The 24,330-nt window shown below is 43.4% G+C and overlaps 1 long non-coding RNA gene and 2 pseudogenes across 1 annotated transcript; 2 read left to right on the top strand and 1 right to left on the bottom strand.

Annotated features, from left to right (window-relative positions):
- Positions 1 to 14,343: 14,343 nt before the first annotated feature.
- Positions 14,344 to 15,099, bottom strand: LOC125519409 (uncharacterized; annotated as a pseudogene).
- A 3-nt stretch (positions 15,100 to 15,102) lies between these two features.
- LOC125519966 (AAA-ATPase At3g28580 pseudogene) lies at positions 15,103 to 16,320 on the top strand (annotated as a pseudogene).
- A 4,193-nt stretch (positions 16,321 to 20,513) lies between these two features.
- LOC125519972 (uncharacterized) lies at positions 20,514 to 22,105 on the top strand. The gene is made up of 2 exons (XR_007288383.2): positions 20,514 to 21,055; positions 21,228 to 22,105. It is a non-coding gene; the product is annotated as an uncharacterized LOC125519972 (long non-coding RNA).
- Positions 22,106 to 24,330: the final 2,225 nt, after the last annotated feature.

Raw genomic sequence — 24,330 nt, 5'->3', positions numbered from 1 at the left:
ATGAGTTATGCATGCGTGTGCAGTTTCCACTATATTCTCCCACATATTAAGCTTGAGCAGGGACTAGTAACCGTCTTAGACTCAAGACGAAAAGATCCCAAGGACTATGCAGACATGACTCAAATACTCGAGAAGTAAGTTAAATCGATCATTATCCACCATATCAGCAACTTTATTCATTTCCTGATATATCAAGTAATTGTTTTCTTTGTCCGGCAGGGTTTGGAGAAAATTCACCAGAAAAGCTCCGGGACTGCCGAAGGAGCTGCAATTTAGACACCCGAAAGTAAGTACTAGCTATAGTAGCATTTTAAGCGCATCTACTAGTCATTCAAGCGCTAGTTTCATCAATACCATTTGGCATTCTTGCTTATCAGTTTGATTAACCTCTATTTCTTGTAAAGTGGTTGTGGCAGCAACAAGGGAATGATTTCTGTGGTTACTATGTTTGCGAGTCCATCCGCCACACGACCTGTGAGCGGGGCTACGCTGACGAACAATATGAAGTACGTAAATAACAACATTCACAATTTTATTTTATTACCATCATTTGTGTTGAGTTTCATTCATTCATATATATATATGTATTGACCCCCTTCTTTAAATTAGATGTTTCGGAAGCGGGATGAACTCCTAGCACCAGCTCGCATGCGAGGAATTGGCGGCATTCTTTCTTGACCACGTGATCCCTGAAGACGGAGAATTCTATGTTAACCCTGAGTCCGTATGATTATATTTGTAAGAGATAATTACTGTATATATGTAGCCGGTAGTGTCAGATAGATATACGAGAACTTGTTGTTCGACCAATCTCTCGGAGAAGGAGAGGTGGTCGATATCACTTCTCTCTGTATAGATGCATATATGTTCATGACGATCTTCTGTTTCCTTCATTTGCTTACTAGCTAGCTAGCGTGTCTAGTCCTCTCTATATACGTATGTATAGTACGTAGCGTCGACCAAGCACAGACATAACAGAGGACACTTCTCTCTATTAATTATAACTAGCTAACACAATATATGAAACACCTAAATTAACCCCCTAAAACCCCCAACCCCCCCTTTCAAAAAAAAACAAAAACCCCAGCCACAGAAGTGCTGACGCGTGGATGCCTATTGGTCCCGGTTGGTGCCACCAACCGGGACCAAAGGGTCTCCACGTGGGCAGTGCGCAGAGCCCAGTCAGGAGACCCTTTGGTCCCGGTTGGTGGCACCAACCGGGACCAAAGGGTCTCCTGACTGGGCTCTGCGCCACCAACTGGGACCAAAGGGTCTCCTGACTGGGCTCTGCGCACTGCCCACGTGGAGGGCCTTTAGTCCCGGTTCTGGATTGAACCGGGACTAAAGGGTGGAGGTATTAGTACCGACACTTTAGTCCCGGTTCCTGAACCGGGACTAAAGGCCCTTACGAACCGGGACTATAGGCCCTTTTTCTACCAGTGTCCTACAACATGAGTACTAGATTTTGTATGAACAAATAATAAATAACCTGGAAGTAGCACGCTCCCTTGTTGTTGTAATTCTCAGCGTGTACTTTTGCTACTGTACTATTGCTTGACAATCTGGTCTGGATTTATAATAGGTAGTAACTATGTGATTTGTATTTATGTGTTGTTAGTTTGATCCAACTGGAACTTCTTACTGTTCAAGAATGATGCTTCGTGATGTAAAGATGTTCTGTTTAAGTGAGAGCCGTGAAGGGCCTAATCTGTACAATCTTAAGTTTCAGAAATATGGTAGTAGTCCATATAGAGTACAAGAGCTGACCAATGTTGTGGTGTGGAGCAGACTGACAATGAAAATACCCAGGCTCATGCTTTTATTCTCTTTCCAGTAGATGAAATTATCACATGATGGTGTATGCAGAGGAGTGGAAGGTGTATGGAGTTTCAATTAGATTGGGTGGCCACCGGCGTCCATGAGACTCCAGAGCGACATGGCAGACTGTTAGCACATCTACTCACATCATTGACATTCGTGATGAGTCACCCATAGGCCCACTCAGCAGGCAAGTAACTCCATATCCTTCAATTCCAAGCCTCAGATGATTTGCATTAATATATTATCTCTAATACCCTGGCCCAAACATTGATGGTACATATAAAATTTATAAAGCTAGATTTGTTGTGAGTGCATAGCATATTGAAATAAATTTGGATGAACTAACTTGAGTTCTTCCATCAAGTTTTATTATATCAAATCTTCAATACAAAAATTACAACAAAAACGACATGTAAATATTGACAAGCCTGATGTTGTGTGCCTGCAACACTTCTGTCGCTGATTATGATGATGAATTCTTCGCTTAGATGGAAGTTTTTCAGTGTGAACTTTTGATGAACTATCTTCATGATGATGATGCTAGATGTTATATGATTTGTTATGTTAATGAAAATCTTTTATACCTAACTGACTACCCATTATGTTATACTCCCTCCATTCCTTTATATAAGGTGTATTTGTTTTTTCAAAAGTCAAACGAGTGCATGTTTGACCAAGCTTTTAGAAAAACATATACTTATTCACAATATGAAATTTATATCATTTGACCCATCATGAAAAGTAGTTTCATGTTTTATCTATTAGGTATAGATAATCTTGGTCAAACATTTAAATGGTTGACTTCCACGGAAATCAATACACCTTATATTCTGGAACGGACTATGATTTATTTATTTTCTTCAGTTGCAATGCACGGGCTATTACCAATAATTTTCATTATCAAATGCAGTGTTAGTGAAAGGGTGTTCCTTTATCACGGTTAAAGGTTGCATGCCTTCTGATAAGTGCCTAGATATCTTTTCGGTCTCTACTTGAATGTCGCGTACTTAATTTTTTAGTGCCCAACAATCTTTGCACTGATTCTTGCAAGGGGTCCTCGAGGAAGCAAAGTAAATGACTATTCTCAGTGGAGACGACACCATAGATGTTGTTTTGAAGTAAACTCCTGCTCACCATTCTTTTGTAGTTCCTTCAGAAGAAATGATTCCATTCTTTTACTTGAGACTGAAGAGTTGTTTTTGCCCATCCATCTTAGTTTAATACAAAGTAGATGCCAGGACAGAAATATATACTTGAAACCCAATGAGGTCAATGATGTGCGAGATTCTGTGTTCGGAGGATGGCTCAAAGATCAATTACATCAAACTAAGAAGGTTTAACCAAAATGATGCAAGTTTGAATTGCCTCTCGCTTAAACTTTCTTAATTATGCATTTATCATTTTTTAGATGTTAAGCTTTGATGATCACACTACTTGATTATCCGATTCCAGGATCCGTTGAGGAAGCCATTAAGAAATTAAGGGAGAACAATATAAAGGCCTTTGTGTTTGATCTGCATATTAACAGATTTTTACCTGTAGAATTCGTGGTGGATTTTCACCTAATGTTGTTGAAAAATCTAAATCTTTACATGGTTGTTTTGATGCAGTGGTCGGCTTTTTCCTGAAGGGATTGAGATTAGCAAGATTCGGATCAGACCCTTGCTTTGTCAGTGCAGGAGAACTGCTCAAGCACATAGGCATGGCGTGCCTGACGTGGATTACACCCGAACTGCCCTCCTTTGACATAAAAGGTACCCGATTCCCTCGACAAAAATCCTGACTAAATCGCAAGTCTCCCTGCTGGAAAGTTGATGCATCTGAAGTTTTCAATCTCGCCGACTTCACTGGAGTGTCGTGCGCCCATGCTCCAGTAGAGGTACGAATTTGCAATATTGTTTTTAGGTGCTTCTACATGAATCCAGCATTAGTACCAATTTAGCCACCACACTTTACCTACCGTAGCAGCCTTCAAAGCACCACTGTATGTGGGCTGTCTCAATGTCATTTCATTGGCTGAGTTGATCTCACAGGCTAACATCAATGTAGATTGCACATTTATCAGTTGGATTATATCATAGACTGAAGTCCAGACCATTATAATGTATGTTGCTTCTTTGAAAGTTAGACTTCATAAAGAAGCAATTTCATCCGACCACAGTAGCTCTGAAAAAATGCATAACGGATTTGTGGGTTCACCTTCCTGGATGGTGCTTTTCTTGTGATAGTGTCATAACTGATAAATAAATATATCTATATTGCTTCACATGCTAGATGATTTTGGTGGCCTACTGTGTGACGTATACTTGACTGGTGAGGGCTTAAAAAGGGGGCCTTGGTTTCAAAACTCTGTTTGTGCACTATTTATATCCTCTATTGTGAAGGAACTGGATGGAGCAAGGTCCACATGCCTTGAATTTCTTAAAGATCTCCTGCACTCGCTTAATTTTCCCAGTGGAGTAAGCAAAAGCTGGGTCCAGAACTACTGCATGCCTAACGCAAAACTTCTTTTATGCACAACCCCAGTGCGGGAGTGTGAATTGATGATCCCACTACATTAGTTAACTGAGTGCAATGGTAATACCGTCTGAATTGCCTCACCCTCTTTATACTGCCTGATTTCACTTCTTAGTCATTGTTGCATTTAGCAAAAGATAAACTTCTTATACTGATATGCTATTTTTTCCTTAAGAAATATTGTAACGGCCATATCTTTTCTTATCTTCCATTGTTATTGATTTCTTTTTGATAATTTTAATTCTTATTTTCAATTATTATCTCTATGTTTGCAAAAAAGCTGGATTCGTGACAAGTTTATTTAGGAGAATAGTTATGCCCAAATTTAATAAACTTTTGCTGAACATACAGTATCATATAAATCCTTCTATCAGAGTGTTGTAGGTGCCATGAGCTAGACACGTATATGTACTTCTCATTTTGTTTCAATCAAATGGCATCACATAGCATATGTCCTTGCATGCTATGTAATGTTTAGTCACAACAGGTGGGGTAATGTTTTGTTCATATCTAATATAGAAATGTAGAATCGTGCTATTTGAGAGGTATATATAGATTTTTTTATAGGTGTTAAGTACATATTTAATTATTCCCTATATGTTGCAATGCAGCCCATTTGATATGATGTTTTTTAGGTTGTATGATTTTTTTCTCCCGTTGCAACGCACGGGCATATTTACTAGTATATATAAAGCACGGATTGACTTTGTCGGGTTCACCGTCACAATACACTTCTTCCCGTAAATTTACGTTTTCAGTTTTTTTCATCTATATATTATTTTCTACATCCGAGGTGGTACTATTGCTCCGCGGTCATTCTGTCGTTACATCGCCAACCCAAGGAAGATAGTTGTTGGACGGACCAGGCCAACTCTTGCTGCGTCCATCGCATCATCTACCAACACAACACAAGCGGCCGCTGCCATCGCCAGCTCCCTCGATCGGCGGCTGCCAAGGAGAAGGACTCCGGCCGGTGATCGGCATCGACCTGGCCTGGGGCCCTGGGCACCACCTACTCCTGCGTCTGCGTGTACGTAGCCGTGTACCGGAACGGCCACGCATGTTGACATCGTCACCAATGACGATGGCAAACCTAGCTCATCACCCCCTCGTGCCCGGGGCGCCTTCACTGACTCCGGCGAGGGCCACCAACCCGCCCCCTGCGGCAATGTCTACAACGCCGAGGTGCAGCTAGCGGGACATGCATGAAGCTGCTAGCTAGCTGCCGTTCAAGGTCGTCATCGTCGTTGTCGTCCAGGTGGAGGCCAAGGCCGGCTACGTCCTTCTGGCCTCTTAACCTCAACCCGGAGGCGGAGGAAGGAGGTGAGCGCGATCGTCCGTCCTCACCAGGATTAAGGAGAGACGGCCAAGGCTTACCTCGAAGGCGCTCAAGCTCCGGGACGCTGTGATAGATCACCATGCATGCATGCCGGCCTTCTTCAACGACCCGGCGCAGCGACAGGCCACCAAGGACGCCGGCCAGCCGCCTCATCAACGAGCCCGCCGGCGCCAGCCCATCATCGCCTATGGCCTTCACAAGGTGGCCGGCAGGAAGGAAAGGAACATGCTGGTGTTGGACCTCGATCGGCCGCGTCACCGTCGACGTCCTCGCCCTCGATGGCAGCATCTTCAAGGTCCTCACCACCAACGGCGATACCCATCCCGGCTGCTCTCCTCGGACGGACCGAGCTTCAAGCTGGAGCTTACTGGCGTCAGCGCTCTCACGGCCGCCGCCTGCCACGTCCACGTGTAAGCCTCTGCCGTCCGGCACATCGTCCCCGGCCCGGCCCGTCCAACGTACGGCTTCCACCAGCACGTATTGTACCGTACATGACGATCGAGCAGCGCAACGAGCAAACACCGCTCATCACCATGTGTTCGATCGCCGTTTTGTTTCTATACTATGGAGCATCAAATTAAACGCTAGCTGCTACCTACACTAGCTAGCATGCATCACCCGATCCGAGTAATCTTATATGCGTACGTGCTCGCCATCGAGTAGCTAGCTCGCCGCCGACGTCGAGAACCACGGCGCGTGCGTGGGATGGGAAGAAGATAATATAGCTAATCTTCGCTCACTCAGTACCCTAGCAAGTAGACATCTTCCCCTTTTTTTTAGTTGGACTAGCACGGCCATCTCACGTGCATCACAATGGCAGGCAGAGAACAAGGTACATGACCGATTGGCCAGCCATGAGGTTTAGAGCGTCTACGGCAGCCGACACCAAATCTGATCCCTCAAACGCCTCCGGACGTGCCCGACCGGTTAGACCTCATACTTGATGCTATGCATCTGAGTACCTCGTATTTCACCTCCTAGATCCATACAAACCATGAAAAAGAAATCCGATTACTTAGTGATTTCACATATATATTTGTGGGGTATTAGGATACTGTTTCATAGTTATGACGCAAAACTTAAGAATGTTAGTCTGATTCTCGCGTGTATATAATGGCATGTACAATGGTTGATAAGATAGTCTTATCTTAAGTCCTGCATGCGATTTAGAGATATAAAAAAAAATATGTCTACAATGGGTCATCTCTTAGCCTTATTTTCAATAGCTAGCTATTCCTAAAAACATGGTGAGATATATTGTGCTAAGAGATCATCTTTTGTTTAGGCAAAAAATCTCAAGTTTATATGGAGACAATTAGTGGCCTTAATCACCCTATGTGTGTAGCAGCCGCTAGCTTCAAAACATATTGATTTAAGCTGGGCCATGGGTGAGAAGAGATAAGTTGGGTCCAAAAGAAGTTGATTTACGGCCACGTTGACCAATATGATTTTAGATTTAGAAAATATACTTGGTGGAAAATAGATCAGCAGACTATAGTTATGCCAATTGTTCTGACATATAGAATGCAAAGTCAAAGCTCAGGAAAAACAAGAACACAAAAGCATCATTAAAAATTGTTCTTTTGACGAAGTAACTAGAGGGAATTCACTTACATTTTTCTTTTTGAAAAGTTCAGGATCGCATCCTAGAGAAGGTCAATAAAAATGGTTGTGCAAAAAGAGACACCGAGGGATTCATGAAAAAAATTGCAAGTTGCTGTCAGTGGTGTTTTAATTGTTATGTGTCCATTTTTAGTTTGCTAGAACTTTTGTTTTAGGTTGCTAGAATAAAAAAAGGGATTTTCATGATTTTGTAAAAAATCCTTGAAGTTCAAATTTTAAAAATGCACAATGTTTATTAAAAAAACTATGATTTTTCCATTACAAAAAGAAATAAAACCAAGAAGTTGAAATCAAAAAAGAGGATTAGTTTGATGATTATACAAAATTCGGATTTGTCAGAAGTGGCGCACCGAGCAGATTTGTAAAATGAGCCATATTTTACAACTCTCATTAAATTTGATTCCACGTCAAAGTTTTCTCCCGTTGCAACACACGGGCATTTGTGCTAGTTATATTGAAATCACAGCAAATGAAGTAACATAGGAATAGCAGAGGCTGAAAAAGGAATGCTCTCAGCGAGTCGTACTGACGATGGTATAGTGATCGTTCGATGGCCCAATGACCTTGATGTAATTTTTATTATGTTTGAAATAGCTTATACTTCAAACTATTGTAATAGATGTTGGTATAAAAATGTGAAGGCTCGGACGAAAAGAAAAAAAAGACTGACGCCAATCCGTACACTTCTAGCCCCCCTCATGCTAGAGTTAACAGCAACTTCAGGTGACAGGCCCGTGGCTTGGCCCGGCCAGAAGTGTATGTGATGACTGCTTTTTGCCTCAGCAGACCCTGGACCAGCAAGCTGGTGTATATGCTTGCGTCGTCGGCAATACGTGGGTCACTACCAGGCTATTTAGACCGCGACATAGGATTCGTAGCGAGCGGTGTGGTCTTCAAGGCTATTTAGACACAGACACATGGCAATGATCCGACAGGGCAGGATGGACAAGAAAATCGAGATGTCCTATTGCCTTTTCGAGGGCTTCAAGGTGCTCGCCAAGAATTACCTGGACGTCGTGGAGCATGGTCTGTTTGGGGAGATTCAATGGCTACTCGAGGAGACCAACATGTCGCCCATCGATGTGGCAGAGAACCTGATGCCATTGTCGATGAAGAAGAAGAGGGACCCTGATTAGTGTTTATCAGGCCTCGTTGAGGCGCTCAAGTAGGCCAAGGAAGATGCGGCAGCGGCAAAGGCGAAGGCGAATCAGGAAGAGGAGGCAGACGCGGAGAAAGCCGAGGAGAAAGAGGAGCAAAGGAGAAGAAAGAAAAGGAGAAAAACGATCGGAAGGGCGCAACACCACAGGAAGCTAAAGGAGACATCAAACAAGGTGACGAGTGAAGTGACAGGAGTATAGTGAGCTTGTTAGCTCTCTCTTACAAACACAAACATATGCAGTGTTTGTCTAAATCTACTACCACTATAAAAGAAAGAGAGAGGCAGATCCAAACAATCGTATCCATCCATCATCAAAATCTAATGACCCTTAATCCTTCTGTGTTTAACACTACCAACCACGCATTAAGCCACCACAATCAATCGATCGCTAATCTGCCCCGCACGAAGAAAACTGATCGCCCGCACGACCTCCACCTTCTCCTCCCGCACGACCTCCTCCTCCTCCCGCGCCGTTCGCCTCCCGCAGCCTGGCGCCGAGCAACGGGAAGCCGCGCCCTTCACCGCCACCTCGCGCCGCCGGAGCTACGGGAAGCCGCCGCAGGTCGCCGGGAGCCCGTCCCCGCCGCGGGTCGCCGCCTCCCCAGCCGCGGGAGCCGCCCCGCCGCGCCCTTCGCCGCCTCCGGAGCCGCAGCTTGGCCGCCGCCACTCCGCCGTCCTCTCCTCTTGTGAGTCGCCCGCTCCTTCTGTGCTGCCGAACGACTGCAACACGGGCTGCCGCCACCGCCTGTTGATACTCCACTCTGCCGCCACTCCAGTCGCCCGTCGCCGCCGCTCCAGTAAGCCTCTGCCGCCCACTCCTTCTGTGCTGCCCAACGGACGTGCCAGCATGGGCTGCCGTTGCCACCCACCGATCCTCCACTCTGCCGCCGCTCCAATCGCCCGTCGCTGCCCGTCGAGTCGGCATCTGCCGCCGACCCTCCGCTCCTCCGCCGGCGCCGCTCAACTCGGCTTCCGTCGCCGCCGACTCTCTTATCCCCCACTTCGACGTTGGCCATCTATACGGTGAGGCCCTCGCCATCAAGCCAGGCAACTTTCACCCTCTATCTCTCTGTATCTCTCTGATCCTCCAAATTGATGCTTGTGATTCTGTTCTCTCGGTATCTCATGAGGTCCAGTATATGTTCCTTCCACACAAGAGAAATTTCATTGCTGACTTGATTATAAGAAATTTCCACTCTTTGAATATAGGTCTGAATTTTAATAGAAATTTCCACTCTTTGAATATGGGTATGAAATTTTCACCAGCGTTGCTTCATGTTGTGCTAGCAGCTTTCCTTTCCATATATGTCTACATTTGTAGATTCTGGAACCAACCATTCTTGCATGTGCAATGTCTCATTCTTGGTTCTTTTGATTTAATTGGTAATGGTAAGTTGGATTAGATTTTCAGATTCAGACTCTACATACGCTTGCCTTAGCCATCAGATTAGCATTGGGTCGCTTATTGTTTTTGTTCGGACTCTAAAATGTTTTTTGTGTGATCATAACTTCTGCTAAATTCGGGTCAATAGAGAGCTAGCCGAACTAGCTTATATTAGGCTACACGTGCATTCCACAAGTTTGTTACTTATGCAATCAGAGATCGGTTGATTTTTGATACCTACGCACATACAGATACATGTCATTAGTGCAATGAGACAAAGCTAATACAATCTACGTCTACATTTTTGTTTCATGAAATGACTACACAATGATATAGAAGATAGCGTGTGTACAAAAACAATCATAACGTCAACGTGTCCGTAACATTAGGAAAGTCAATTTAGTACCTGGTATATGAGGCCCAGTATATGATCCTTCCACGCAAGACAAATTGATGCGTGTGATTCTTCTCTTTCTGTATAACCATATAGTTCATGGCCGAGAGTGGTCGTTTTAGTGCACGACGTTCTGCATACACCGCAATGCCAAAGTAGCATTGTTGTGGGATAATAGCCATGGAACTAGCGGTAAAAGGTGAATTATCATGATCCACGACAATGCCAAACGCAGCATTAAAAGGGTTACAGACTGATTTTTGAGTTATTTTTAATAAGCTCTTAATATAGTTGACAAAATTCATTGTGTTGCTGAAATTGCCTTTTAAATGTTGTCTGGAATCTGCACTTTCCCGCAATACCACGACGGACTGCTCAAGTGGCAAGAAAAATACCTTGTGAACTTTTCAAGGATGTTTTCAATGATCTACTAATATCTGAAATTCAGGCAATCTCACTAAGATTATTCATATGTTCTTTATTTGCCTTCTCCCTAACAACAGATAGTTTATTTCTACTGGTTTAGACCATTGGCAGTCATCAACATTTGCTGCAGCTAAGGTCCTTTTTGTCACCTTTTTACGTGTACCTTTTTATACACAAAAACCTTTCTTGTTTATCTCTATCCAGGCAAGACTTGAGAGTTTACTTTTTGCACTGAATCCAAGCAAGACTTGAGATTTTAGGGTTACTTGTTTGCAACATTTAAAAATTCAGCTTCTCAATATTAGATGAGAACTTAGCATACCTTCAGTTAAGATCCATGTGTACTTTCACCAACATTTAAGAATTCAGTCACATCCCTTTGTATTAAATTTATCCAGAGGTGTAGCATCATTATGTGCTTGTACTGATTTAAAATGTTCCCTATTTTTTTGACATGCCACGGATGAAGGATCATCATCCGCCTGCATCCCCATTAGGATCAGGGGAACGTTCCCCGTTTAAAGATCTGACAAATACGCCTACTCATGTGAATGCAAATCAAGCAGGTGAAAAACTGCAAGAACAAACACCAAAAAGTGGTCAAAATTGGTTTGCACGAATGTCTGATGAGAAGAGAGCGGAATACAACCAGAAGCGATGTATTGCCCGAGCACGAAGACACCTTCTCCACTATGATCTACTCACAGCGCCTACGGTTCAGAGGTAATGTTGCACCGGACCCTGTTATGGGTCTTTCATCATTTGATCACTAAAATTGCTTTTGTTCACATTATTATACGACAGATGCATGTTCACTGAAAGTACTCCTGTGAAGATACTTTGTCCATTTATGGCGTGTCGATGTCAAAATTCAGTACCCTGATTAGAGTGACCTTATTTCCATATGCAGTTGCAGATTTCAGTGTGACATAGTTCCAGAGTGTACTTTGTATGATTTGTTCAAAATCTGCATGTTTATTTCCATCTGCTTTGAAGGCTGCATATTCTACTGACTTCCTGTGTAGAAGCATGCTCATAGGAAGGTAAATAGGATTCTTGAGTTCGTCTTTTGTTTTTGTTGACTGTAATGTTAAAGCAGAACGATTGATGCTGCTGCAGTTCATCTACATTGATTCTTGATTTACCCTTCTTATTACCATTTGCTAACTTAACCACCTCTCTCTCTCTCTCTCTCTCTCTCTCTCATGTTGTTTCTGAAGATAGTTTATGTGTCATGTCGACAAGGGTGTTTGATGGGAAATCTAGGAAGGCTGCATATGACATAGTGAAGGATAAACTCCTCTCCCTCATGTTGTTTCTGGATATGTTATTTTTCAGTCATGTAAGAAAGTAAGATTTATTTTGGGCACGTGATTACCGTAAACATATACTGGAAATATTTCATACAAAGTTTCCCTCATATCAAACTATTGTTTTTCTTCTAACAGAAAGTTGGTAGAATATGCAGCCTTCAAAGCAGATGTTTGTGAATTTTATGCCAGGTGAGCCTCTTTCATTTTAATGCTTGAGCCTCTTTTAAGTCCTAATGGTGGCGGCGGTAGGAACCCAGCCCCTTCTCCCTTGCCTGCTCTGGCAATGATGGAGGCGAAGAGGAGAAGCGCCAATGGGATAGGTCGCTATGAGCGTGTGAGGACAAGTGGTAACGCCCTGCACCCTCTGCTGGGGCGGCAGCGCCACCCTTGCCACGTGCCTCGGCTTCTCCGTCGGATTGAGGTTACATCACCCCCCTTCTGCCACTCTTGCGTTCTTTGGTGATTTCTATGTATTCAATATTAACCGTTCTCGGATTTTGTTGTATTTCTGAAAAGATATGAGAAGAAATAATTGATTTGCGCTTAATTACTGTAGTGGGGGAAGGGATATTCAGAATTTGTGGTCATCTTTGTAGAACAACATCAGCGATAATTAATGTGAAAAGGGGATATGAATGGTTGTGGGTTCGGCCGGGGAGGCGACGGCGGCGGGAAGAAGCGCCGCATCGTCAGATAGCAGTGACTACAGGAAGAATACTGTTGTGATGATTATATACATATATATGTATTCCAGTTCGTTGCTCAGTTAGTATTAATTTCTTATCACTTCATTTTTCTTGTAGTCAAGTTTTGAAACCATGCTTTGATGATAACTTCATCCGTATACTCTGCCGCTGGTTTCAAGTCATGAGCAGATGGAGATCATCAGTGCATCATCTCTTACACAACTGCTACTGCAATTGACTCCTTTGCAAGCACTGGTAAGATCTTTCTACACAGCTTAGCTACATCTCTCTTCTTAAATTTACCAGGATTTTTAGTTGCTTTTCCTCTAATAAGATGCATCATACTTACTGTTGAATAGTTTATCAAATATATATTCTTGCTGCACATTTTGTATCAACTGATAACTTTGAAACTTTTCTTCTCTCATTAGATCATGCTTACTATTGGATATGCACATGAATAACTAAAGGCGCCATGACATTAGGCATTTCCTTCATTTTAGCCTTTTAAACTTATTTATATATCCGTTGTTAATTTTAGTGTGATTTCTTCTCGTGAGGGTATATTCATCAAAGTTAGGAAGGTCTTTGTATGGCTTTGGTCATCCTAAATTTTGTGTTTGTTCTTTTTCAGTCCTGGTTAGCTTTGCGAAACAATAATTTTTATAGCCCTTTATGTGCTCATGCCCAATTTCCTTATATTCTAACCATTCTAGAATAGTAGCCTTTTTGCACTGCTAAGATGTTGAAGCATGGTGACATGTTTAACTCATGTCATAACTAGGCTTAGGGTAGAGAAAGGGTTGCTTGCATGACATCCATGTCATAGAGAAAATGTTAAATTCCCTCTCTCCATTCCTTACAGTGAATCTAACGCTTTATTGATTTTTTTAGCTTCTAGATGTTCTGCAACTATATACACAATAGATAATGTATGTCTAAACTGTAGTTCCACTCCAGGAGAGACTGAAAACTGTCCGACTCTTCCGGCTCACGTCATTATTACTCCCATGGGTGGTTTTACCGCTGCCGTCGAGCCTTCAAATTATGAAGATAACAAGCAGCCCAAATCCAAGAGGGAAACTAATTCAGTTCTTCAAAGGCTGCTATTTTTTTTTTGATATCTTTGTAACAACTTTTCATAGACACCACGTTCACGTGGACAATGTTTCTATGTTCTTTGAAGTTCACCCAGGAAAATAAGCATTCTGGAATGTTCATCGGATATTTGATTCCATTTTTACTATACAATAGACTAAATAGGCTACGCCTTTATATGAGCAGTGGAGGTGTTCATCCAGTCGATTGCCATTGATTTGGGACATTTTCTATATAGTTATGATTTCATCATGGTCTTCTTGAACTATACATGGCATCCTCAAAAGATAATTGATGGGGTTGTACTTCTCCTTTTGTTCATAAATAAGGGGTCTTCCTAAAGAATGAATTAAAAAACTTATACCCACATAAATTTGATGTGGAACGCACGTACACGCTTACTAGTAATATATGTATCACTCATCTTCTCGACTATTAATTCAGACAAGAAATAGCCATTATAATGTTGCTATATACTAGTAGTACATTATGCTATAATACCAAATGCTAACATAATACTGAGTGTCGTTTGCATATATATACGTTTACTCTCTACAAAAGACAGCAGTCTGGCGTATAAAAATCACCTATAAAACTTCTTTGTTCTGATGAACTATACAAATGCTACGGCAGATCCGAAACACAAACACATGCCATAATCAGGAAGGGGAGTGCGAAGCAGTGCTTACCGGCGCAGGCAAACTCACCTTGTGGCGACTCCTTGTCATAGAAGCGCCTTTGGAAACCAGAGCCGACGTAGAGCTACGCGTGGAAACCGGAGGAGATGATGGCGTGGCCTACACCCATGACCAGAAGCGTCGCTGGTATGAAAAAGACCTGCCTACTCCTCGCGACTGGAGGAAGTGATTGGAGACGTAGCCTGCGCCGAACCTCCCCGAGAAGTTCCAGATGCTCCAGAGCGGCACCAGGGTGCTGGTCAATGGGAGCCCCTGATCTGGTTGACGTTGTTCACCGTGGCTAGCCCCGATCCCATCGCGCAGGCCATCGCAAGGAAGAGCAGCCAAAAGTCGAGTTTACACAGGGCCTGCACCACATTCAGATTTTCTTTGTGCGACGATATGTGCCGGCTCTTCACGTTGTTTCGATTCCGTCTTCTGAGCTCTTACAGAAGAAACTACTGGAAACATGATCAACAGCAGGAGTATCACGAAGCAAACACTCTGTCCAGCTGAACTTATCATTAATACTTGGTCGCAGATTATGACAACCTTCAGGTAACAGCAACAGTAACGGCCATGAGCGAGAAGGCATCAAGGAACTTCTTGTTGTACCGCCGATGAGCGCTGTGGACGTCAACAAAGTACATGAGCAGCAATGCAATGGCCGCGCGCGCAAGCTCAAGGCCGAGCTCGGCAAGGACAGCAAGAACCTCCGGGTCTTTGTCGACGACCACAAGGAGCAAGGTCACTGACGACTTCTCTGGGATCACCATCTGGTGGTACACCTCCAAGAGGCAGTCCAAGGCCAACGTCATCAGCTTATACCCCGGCGGGGACGAGAGGCGCTTCTACCGGGTCGTCTTCCATCGGCGGCATCGTGACCTTGTCATTGACTCCTACCTTCCTTTCATCCTCGACGAGGGCCGCGTTGTCACTGTCAAGAACCGCCAACGCCGCCTCTTCACCAACAATGCTAGTGGCAGTTAACCCCTACCAGGGCAAAAGTGTCTGGAGCCACGTCCCCTTCGAGCACCCCGCCACCTTTGACACGCTCGCCATGCACCCTGATGAGAAGGAAGCCATCATCGACGACCTCGTGGCATTCCAGGAGAGCAAGGAATACTATGCCAAGGTCGGCAAGGCATGGAAGCGCGGGTACCTCCTTTACGGACCTCCCGGCACCGGTAAGTTCACCATGATCGCCGCCATGGCCAACTTCCTCGACTACGACATTGACTGCTCCGTCGACTTCACAGGAAAACGCCACAAGGACAAGAAGGCCTCAAGCGACAAGGACTCCGACAACGATGACAAGCCCAAGCTACCGATAGAGCAGGAGAAGGACGATGCCACCAAGGTGACGCTCTCAGGCCTACTTAACTTCATCGATGGGTTGTGGTCTGCTTGCGGAGGTGACCGGATCATCATCTTCACCACCAACCACAAGGAGAAGCTGGACCCGGCACTGATCCGGTGGGGTAGGATGGACAAGCACATCGAGATGTCCTACTGCCGCTTTGAGGGCTTCAAGGTACTCGCCAAGAACTACCTAGATGTCATTGAGCACGAGCTGTTTGGGGGAAATTCAGCGCCTGCTCGAGGAGACCGATATGTCGCTCGCTGACGTTGCAGAGAACCTGATGCCCATGTCAAAGAAGAAAAGGAGGGACCCCAACGTGTGCTTGATAGGCCTCATCAAGGTGGTCAAGCAGGCCAAGGGGGAAGCGGCGGCGACCAAGGTGAAGGAGGCAGAGGAGGCTCAAGCGAAGAAAGCCAAGGAGAAAGAGGAGACAGAGGTGAAGAAAGCCAAGGAGGAAGACAAAGAGAAGCATAAAGCACGAGAGGCAGCCAATGGGGATATTAAGCAAGGTGACAAGTGAAGTGACATCACGCCAAGAAGCCAAGGAAAAAGAGTGAGCTTGTTCACTGGTGCTCCCTTAGAGCATGTAAAATGATGCTATCTTAGGAGTGCCATGTAGGATAAATGATGAGGTGGAGGAGAGAGTGATAGTGTCTATTGATCCAGTGGGCATGGGGATTCCGGTAGTGGCGATAGGTATTACCTTTCCTTGTGGCTCGAGGAGCCACCGGTGCCGGGCATGGCGACGGTGGCCGGTGATGGCAGAGATTAGTGGGCGAAGTGGTGACGGTGCTTCCCATCAGCACTGCACTAACCCTAGATCGGTAGGGGATTAGGTGGGGTGTACGGCGCTGCGACAAACCTCGTCAAGCGAGCCGCCGGCCCCCACCTCTTTATATAGTGCAGGTGACAGGGGCCCGTCACCCATAGTGGGTTGAGCGCCCCCGATCAGGGCGCGGATCTAAGGGCCCGGTGGGCCGTTGGGCCCACACGGTGGAAATCATCCTAACATTCTCCTCCTTGATCTCAACTTTTACTTTTGACCGTATACTTTTACTTTACTCGTTTCATAACAGATCAATACATAGAACATGTTTCATCGTCACAGCTCAATTGCCGATAGAATCAGACAACCACAACGTACCTCTCTGTTTTGAAATAAATTCTTTAACCTTGGGTCCTTTTATTGTCCGGAAATTTTAGACTATACCATAAAACCCATGTCGACTGTGTATTCTCCGAACACACTGGGCGGTAAGCCTTTAATAAGCAGATCTGCAAACACTTGTCTGTTGCTTTTATGCTTCAAGCATTTCTACATAATTCCGGACTTTCTCCTTTACAACGCATAACTCTGTGTCAATGTGTTCGGCATCAACACTTGACTCGTTGTCATAGGACCGAAAAACTTAAAATGGTTATCGCTGTTGTCAACCATTATCTACTCCGGGTACAGGTCTCCTTAACCATTTTGCCTGTCCCTCAGCCTCATATCAAGCTATAAAATATCTTTGCATCACATTGATGATAATTGTTTCATTCTTTGGAGCTTTTCCACACAAAAACCTCCAAGTGTGAAAGTTAGCGACAATTATGGATTTTGCTATACATTTCACAAGTCTTGTCTTTGTACTCACAATCTTTTTAGAGCACTTATTTCTTTCAGCATGAGGCCGATATCTTTGACTCCATTCCATTGATCTATATATGGACTGGACATTGCCAAAACAACCCGGATACGTGAATTGTGTCAGGGTAATATATTGAGCTTCCAACAGCTGAAGCACATGGTACCATATCCATTTTCAATCTTTTCTCATCAACTCTTGGAACACCATAGTTTCCAGTTCCATTACCCTTGACTATAAGAACATGCGTAGGTTTTCTCGCATGCATACTTTAGAGGCCTTTCTTAGCATGTCCATTCGACATCCCTAATACCCCCTTTTATTCTTTTCTTTGTGAATCTCAATACTTATAACGAGAGACACTCTACCGAGAACATTCTTTTAAACTTTGAGGACAAGAACTTCTTTTCTCCTTCTGCAGTAGGTTCACATCACCACTAGCAAGTAGGATGTCATCCACATGCACAGGATTAGAAATGAATTTCCCATTCTATAACTTTGCACGAATACAATGGTCCTCTCATTTTCGTTAACCCAAACCAACATTTGATTGCTTTAGTCCATAAAAGACTTCTTCAGGTAGTATCCCCTGTGTTCTTTACTTTCATCTGATGTAACTCAGATCATGATGTGCTACCAACACTCATTGTAATCTATTCAGTGCAAAACGCGCAAAAACCTTTCGATTTAAGTCGTGTTTTACACCTTTACATATTTCCTTTGGAGTCACATTGACCTTGTAGACCCTTTACAGCCTACTGTTTATGCTCCATTGGAAATTACTTATGAGTCCCAAACATCGTTGGGATTCACCAATTTTATTTCATCTCACATAGTCTCTTTAAGCTCGAATGAGCACTTTAAATGAGGTGGGATCAACCTCCATTTGAATTTCACTAACATAGACTTTATAGTAATCAGAAGTATCTGATTTTCTCATTCCTTGAGACCATCAATGTCTCAGGTACTGGCACTTCTTTCATATGGGGTTCATATGGGGATGTTGTTGCTCTGTCATTGCAAGAGGCAAACTAATTCTATAGTCTTTCATTTCCAAGAGGCAATAGGTTTTACAGGGACCTGTATCACAAGATCCATGTTTACTCATTCATCCCAACATGTGTTGTATAGGTCATACAACATGCTCCCCCAGATTACTCCATCTTCACTAAAAATGGCGTATCTTTAAACTTTATAATTTGGGTTTATTCTGTTAAAACTTTCTTCTTTATGGCACTTTAAGCACCGTCTTAGTATTCCTTACTCTGCTTTCGGAACTGTAAAAGATCCAGAAATACAACTATTTCTTTTCTTTAGGGGTATTAATATGACCGTCGTACTCCCCCAGACGATCACATTCTTCATCACATTATCTAAAGTATAGGGGAGTTTCATCATTCTTAATTTATCTCATATATCTTTCTCCCCCTCGAAATGTGGCAAGAACTTTTCTGCCACAATTTCGAAAACCATTGATAACTCTTGTGAATTGAGGAAACTTCGATTATCTACTTCATTCATCAGATTACTTCATACGAAATGAAGTTATCTCTTCATACAAAATGAAGTTATCTTTTAACTAGTATGGGAGTACTTTTTCCTCATTCCATTTCAGAAACTCAACAGAGTTCTTTATCATTAGTACTTTTGCAAGTCACACTTGCATACGATTCTTATCTTTAGTTTCGTCTGTAACTTATATTCTCTTCGGATTTATTGAGTGCTTAATTACCGTTACACATAGGAAGTACGGTTGATACTAGGAAAGCATAATAGCTACTCCATACTTTTCTCCCAGAGTGGGACACATTAAAATCACATGAGTCATCATGTCTTTCTCCTGTCATACAGAATAAGTCTGAGAAAATTTCTGCCGTCATACGGGTTACGCAGGGATTTTCCCAGACTTTCCCTGCCATGCGGGTTTTATCATAATCATGTTTTCCCGCTATGCGGGTAATTCCCTATAAGGGACATAAATGCCAGAATTGGCTCTTTTGACTGCATATTCAATCATCAAATTTATAAATAAATCCGAATGCTCCTTGACACACATGCTTGATCCGACGTTGGTCAAATTAAACATGCATGTTGCTTGTTTTATTTCAAATAATAGAGAGTACATGAAAGATATTCGTCAACCAAGACTCTCAATGATCTATCTCTTTTCTTTTGAAACCATTCTTTAGAGAGAACATACTATCTCACGTTATGACCTTTCTTGGTCATCTTTCGGGTCACAAGTACCCAGCCATTCGCTTTCACGAATGAAAGTATGGAAAACTTTTAGTCTAAGAAAACTTAGCAAATAATCAACAATAATGAGCATAAAAATAACCCTACGTTGGTCTGGTTAAAAAATATGCACATTAAACTTTTGCAAAACTTCCCTTTTATACTCTAAATCATTGTTGTGGTAGAATTAGAATAAAACTCATTCTTCTACATTAATTCCATATCACCGTTGGGCAGAAATGAAAATAATGCATATAACTCATAAATAATGTGATTATAGTATTTCTATTAAACTACTTTGCTCAGAAATAATCATCATCATCAACTTTATTGCAGCGGGAATAAGAAATATACATTTCTCTAGCTCAAGAGCATTTCTTGATCTTTATCTGTTCTTTGAAAATTGATCACTTTCATACAAAATTTATCAGAGATTTAAGCTTTGAACATAGGACTCATAGAATTATAATACTGTTATCATCAACGTTGGTCAGAAAATAACAATACCATATTTTCACTTTAAAACAAATATCTTTCTTTTGTCACATGGGAAAAACATGGCTAAGAACAGTTCTTCCAATTAAATTTTCCCGTTGGTTCCAATTTAATTTGAAGAATAAAATTTTTACTTTGCATCAGAAACTTTACAATATTCTATTCAGAAACAATTCTGTAGACTTTTACTCTCTAAGCAATTTTAACCGATTGATTCAAAATTGAATTAGAGAAGCAACAATTTAATCTTTCACAGTGATATGAATAAAATTCATGAATTTTTTTTCTCTCTTTACAGAAACTTTTCTTTTCTTTGACCAAAAAAAACATGAACTTTATTATTTTCTTTGTAAAATTCATGAATATTAATTTTTCTGAAAATAGATGAATATTAATTTTTCTGAAAATTTTCTATTTTCAGAAACTTTTTCTGTTTACTTTGCTATTTTCTAAACAAAGTTTCTATGGATTAAATTTGAAAAGAAAATACTATGTGAAATTTGCCCAAAACTGGACAAATAACAAAAAAGAAAAAATTTCAGCGCAGTGGGGCTTAAAACCGGCCCATGGCCTGCCGCGCCGCGCGAGCCAACCACAGCCCAACACGAGGCAGCGCTCATCTCCTCTTTCGGCCCGATAGGCCCAGCGCCAAACTAGGTTTTCAATCGTGGCCGTCAAGTCCGATCGGACGATCCAGCGTGCATCTCGCTGGATCAAAACGAAGCGACCTGTCGCCCCGATCAAACCCTAGCGTATTCCTCTCCCAGCACGCGCCGCTCGCCTCTCCGCTCATGGCCACGCCGGCGGCAGGGTCAGGCCTCGCCGGCCGCCGGCGACCGCGTTGGGCCACCGCGTCGCGCGAGCCGCGCTGGCCCCCTTTCTGCTTCCCTTTCCTCTGTTCGTCTCGCACACGTCTCTCTCCGGCCGCTCGGCTGCTGCGTCGTGCCGGCTGTCGGTGACGGCGTCGACAGCCGCCGCGCCGCGCGAGCTCTTTCCCGTTCCCCTCCTTGTTCCTTTTCTTTCTCTAATCCGTCGCGCCGCTCCTCATCTTAGTCATCTCTGTACGCAGCAGCGACGGCGTCGAGCTGGCCGGCGATGGCGTCGAGCTGGCCGGCGATGTAAGACGGCGCCCCCGCTGACCCCCTTGCCGGCGTGCGCGAGCACCTCGAGGGTGAACGCGCCGCCGTCAAACGGCTTGGTGGTGGTGCCCTTTGCCCCGTGTGGGGTTGGTTCTTCGTCCCCGCACCTCGGCTTGCCGATGCGTGTGGGGATCAAGAGGAACAGGCGCGGCCGAGTGGCGGCGCACTTTGCCGGCGGCCCAAGGCCTTCTCCGGTGTACTTTTCTGTTCTTTTGTTTGCTTTTCTCTGCCCTGTTAGGGTTCTTTGGGGAGGGGAGGTTTTCTGTTGCTACCAAAAATCCACAACGCCAACCTGGGCTGATACCATTGATAGTGTCTATTGATCCAGTGGGCATGGGGATTCCGGTAGTGGCGATAGGTATTACCTTTCCTTGTGGCTCGAGGAGCCACCGGTGCCGGGCATGGCGACAGTGGCCGGTGATGGCAGAGATTAGTGGGCGAAGTGGTGACGGTGCTTCCCATCAGCACTGCACTAACCCTAGATCGGTAGGGGATTAGGTGGGGTGTACGGCGCTGCGACAAACCTCGTGAAGCGAGCCGCCGGCCCCCACCTTTTTATATAATGCAGGTGACAGGGGCCGTCACCCATAGTGGGTTGAGCACCCCCGATCAGGGCGCGGATCTAAGGGCCCGGTGGGCTGTTGGGCCCACATGGTGGAGATCATCCTAACAGAGAGAACTCATAAGAAAAGGTTTGTCTTCTTATTTAAGAGAAGACAAGAGATGATCTCTTAGCACAATATGTCTTACCATGTTTTTAGGCATAACTAGTTGTTCAAGATAAGGCTAAGACATGACTCATTGTAGACGTCTTTTTTTGTCATTTCTAAATTACATGCAAGACTTAAGATAAGACTATTTTATTAACTATTGTACATGCCCTTACAAAACAAAAATGCAATGGTTGGAGAGAGAAAAACAATGCATGTTTCAACTGAAACAATATTTCTTTCTTCTCTCACTTGTAATGCTGCTGCATATAAAGCGTGCAACAATACAAAATGCTACTGTAAAAACGCTTTACCTACACCAAAAGGCTACAAGTTTTTTCAGGGAATTAAAAAATAAACATGGTATCATGCGGGCTTCATTACCATTTCACCAACCCAATGAGGCCACTACGCATGACAGTGACAATATGCAATTAGCAATCAGAATTTATCCTGCTCCTAGAGTTAATTAAGCAACCCAAATCTGAATTGGCCTGTTCATTAATTAATTAACTAATTAAGCAACCCAATTCTGCATTCTTTCAGCCCTGACCAAATGTAACATGATATTGTTGTAAGAACAGAACAAAAACAGAGCGTCGTTTACAAAACAAAAGACAGCAGTCTAGCGTATATAACTCGTCTATAAAACTTGCTTGTTCTGATGAAGTATACAAATGCTACAGCAGATCCGAAGACACAGACACATGGCAATGATCAGAAAAGAGAATGCAAAGCATTGCTTACCAGCGCATGCAAGCTCACCTTGTGGTCACCGTGTTGAAGGTGGTGCCAAAATGGTTCAGCCCGAACACCTCCAACGTTATGATGAGCATGTTTTTATGGATATATAGATGGCTAAGAGATATTAATAATTTGTAAGATGAGCATGTGCAGAAGAGGCATGATTTTGCAACAAATTTAAGCATAACTACATCATGATCAATGATGAGACGGATTGAGTAAACTAAAATAAGGTTAGATGTAAGCCATCAATACTAATGCTTAATCATCACTGGACAATTTCTAAACTCTTTAGTTTTAGATATGCACTAATGACCAAATAAGAAGGAATAAAGACAAACAAGTCAAACCGTGCAAATTTTGACCGAATTTCTAGAAAAAAATTATCCAGAAATTGAATGCCAAATTAGTATCAGTAAATACATAATAATATTTTTTAATATTACTATTTTAGGGTAAATATATTCTTTAGTATTATAGTTATTGATAGTTTTTCCTACAAAGGTGGTCCACTTTACACCGCTTGACTATAGATAAACTTTATGGGCCTTCTTCTTCTGGAGTCAGATGGAGTACAATAATTTTGTCACCAGGTATGTTAGCTATATTTAATTATTTTATTTTTGATGGTATAGAACTAAGGCTATAAACAATTAATCAGATAATACTTAGTCTGGAGGAGAATAACTGGCTGAGGTTGAGGAACACTAAAAAATCATTCTAGGTCGCTAAATAGGATTTTTTTTGCTATAAACTTTTCTATAACCTATGTGAATATAATGGTATCTGAACACATTAACTTTGAAAAAAGAATATGTAAAACATATTTTTATAACGGTAAAACAAATCTAGCCGCACAAATGCGCGGGTTACCCTTAGGAATGTAAATGGCGGCGGCGGTGGTCGAGAGGTGGGCGTGGCTCAGATTGGCGGTGGCGACCGTCATCTTCCTCTGGTCCATGGTGTAGAACTACGTGCCCCCCAATCTTCCGCCTCTACCTCACCAGCTGGGCCGCCAAGCTCGCCGCCTGCTTCAACCCCTACCTCTAGATCACCATCTCCGAGTACGGTACTGAGCGCTTCCAGCGTAGCGACTTCTTCCCCACCGTTGAAGCCTACCTCAGCGATGCCTGCGTCCGCGCCACAGACAAGCTCAAGGCTGAGCTCGGCAAAGACAGAAGAACCTCAGGGTCTTTGTTGATGACCATGTTGACGACCACGAGGAGGTCGTTGACGATTTCTCTGGGACCATCATGTGGAGGTCATTGACGACTTCTCTGGGACCACCATGTGGAGGTCATTGACGACTTCTCTGGGACTCCTACTTTCCTTTCGCCCTCGGCGAGGGCCGCTCTGGCACCGTCAAGAACCGCCAACGCCGCCTCTTCACCAACAATGCCAATGAAAGTTGCAACCCCTACTAGGGGAGTGAATAGCAAAAACCATCGACAAAGAATGCTTGGTTTGCAGGAAACACATGTTTACAGTTTTGTGCCAACATTGAAATTCTGCACCTATTTTTTTCTAGAAAAAACTGGTTGGTGGCTTAGACCATTTTGAGCGTGACTATTACAGTTGG

The sequence above is a fragment of the Triticum urartu genome, chromosome 7A (assembly GCF_056163025.1).
Source record: "Triticum urartu cultivar PI428250 chromosome 7A, HENAU_Tu73, whole genome shotgun sequence".
In the NCBI taxonomy this organism is placed as follows: Eukaryota; Viridiplantae; Streptophyta; class Magnoliopsida; order Poales; family Poaceae; genus Triticum; species Triticum urartu.
The sequence above is the reverse complement of the archived record's forward strand: the minus strand, read 5'-3'. Positions and strand labels throughout refer to the sequence as shown.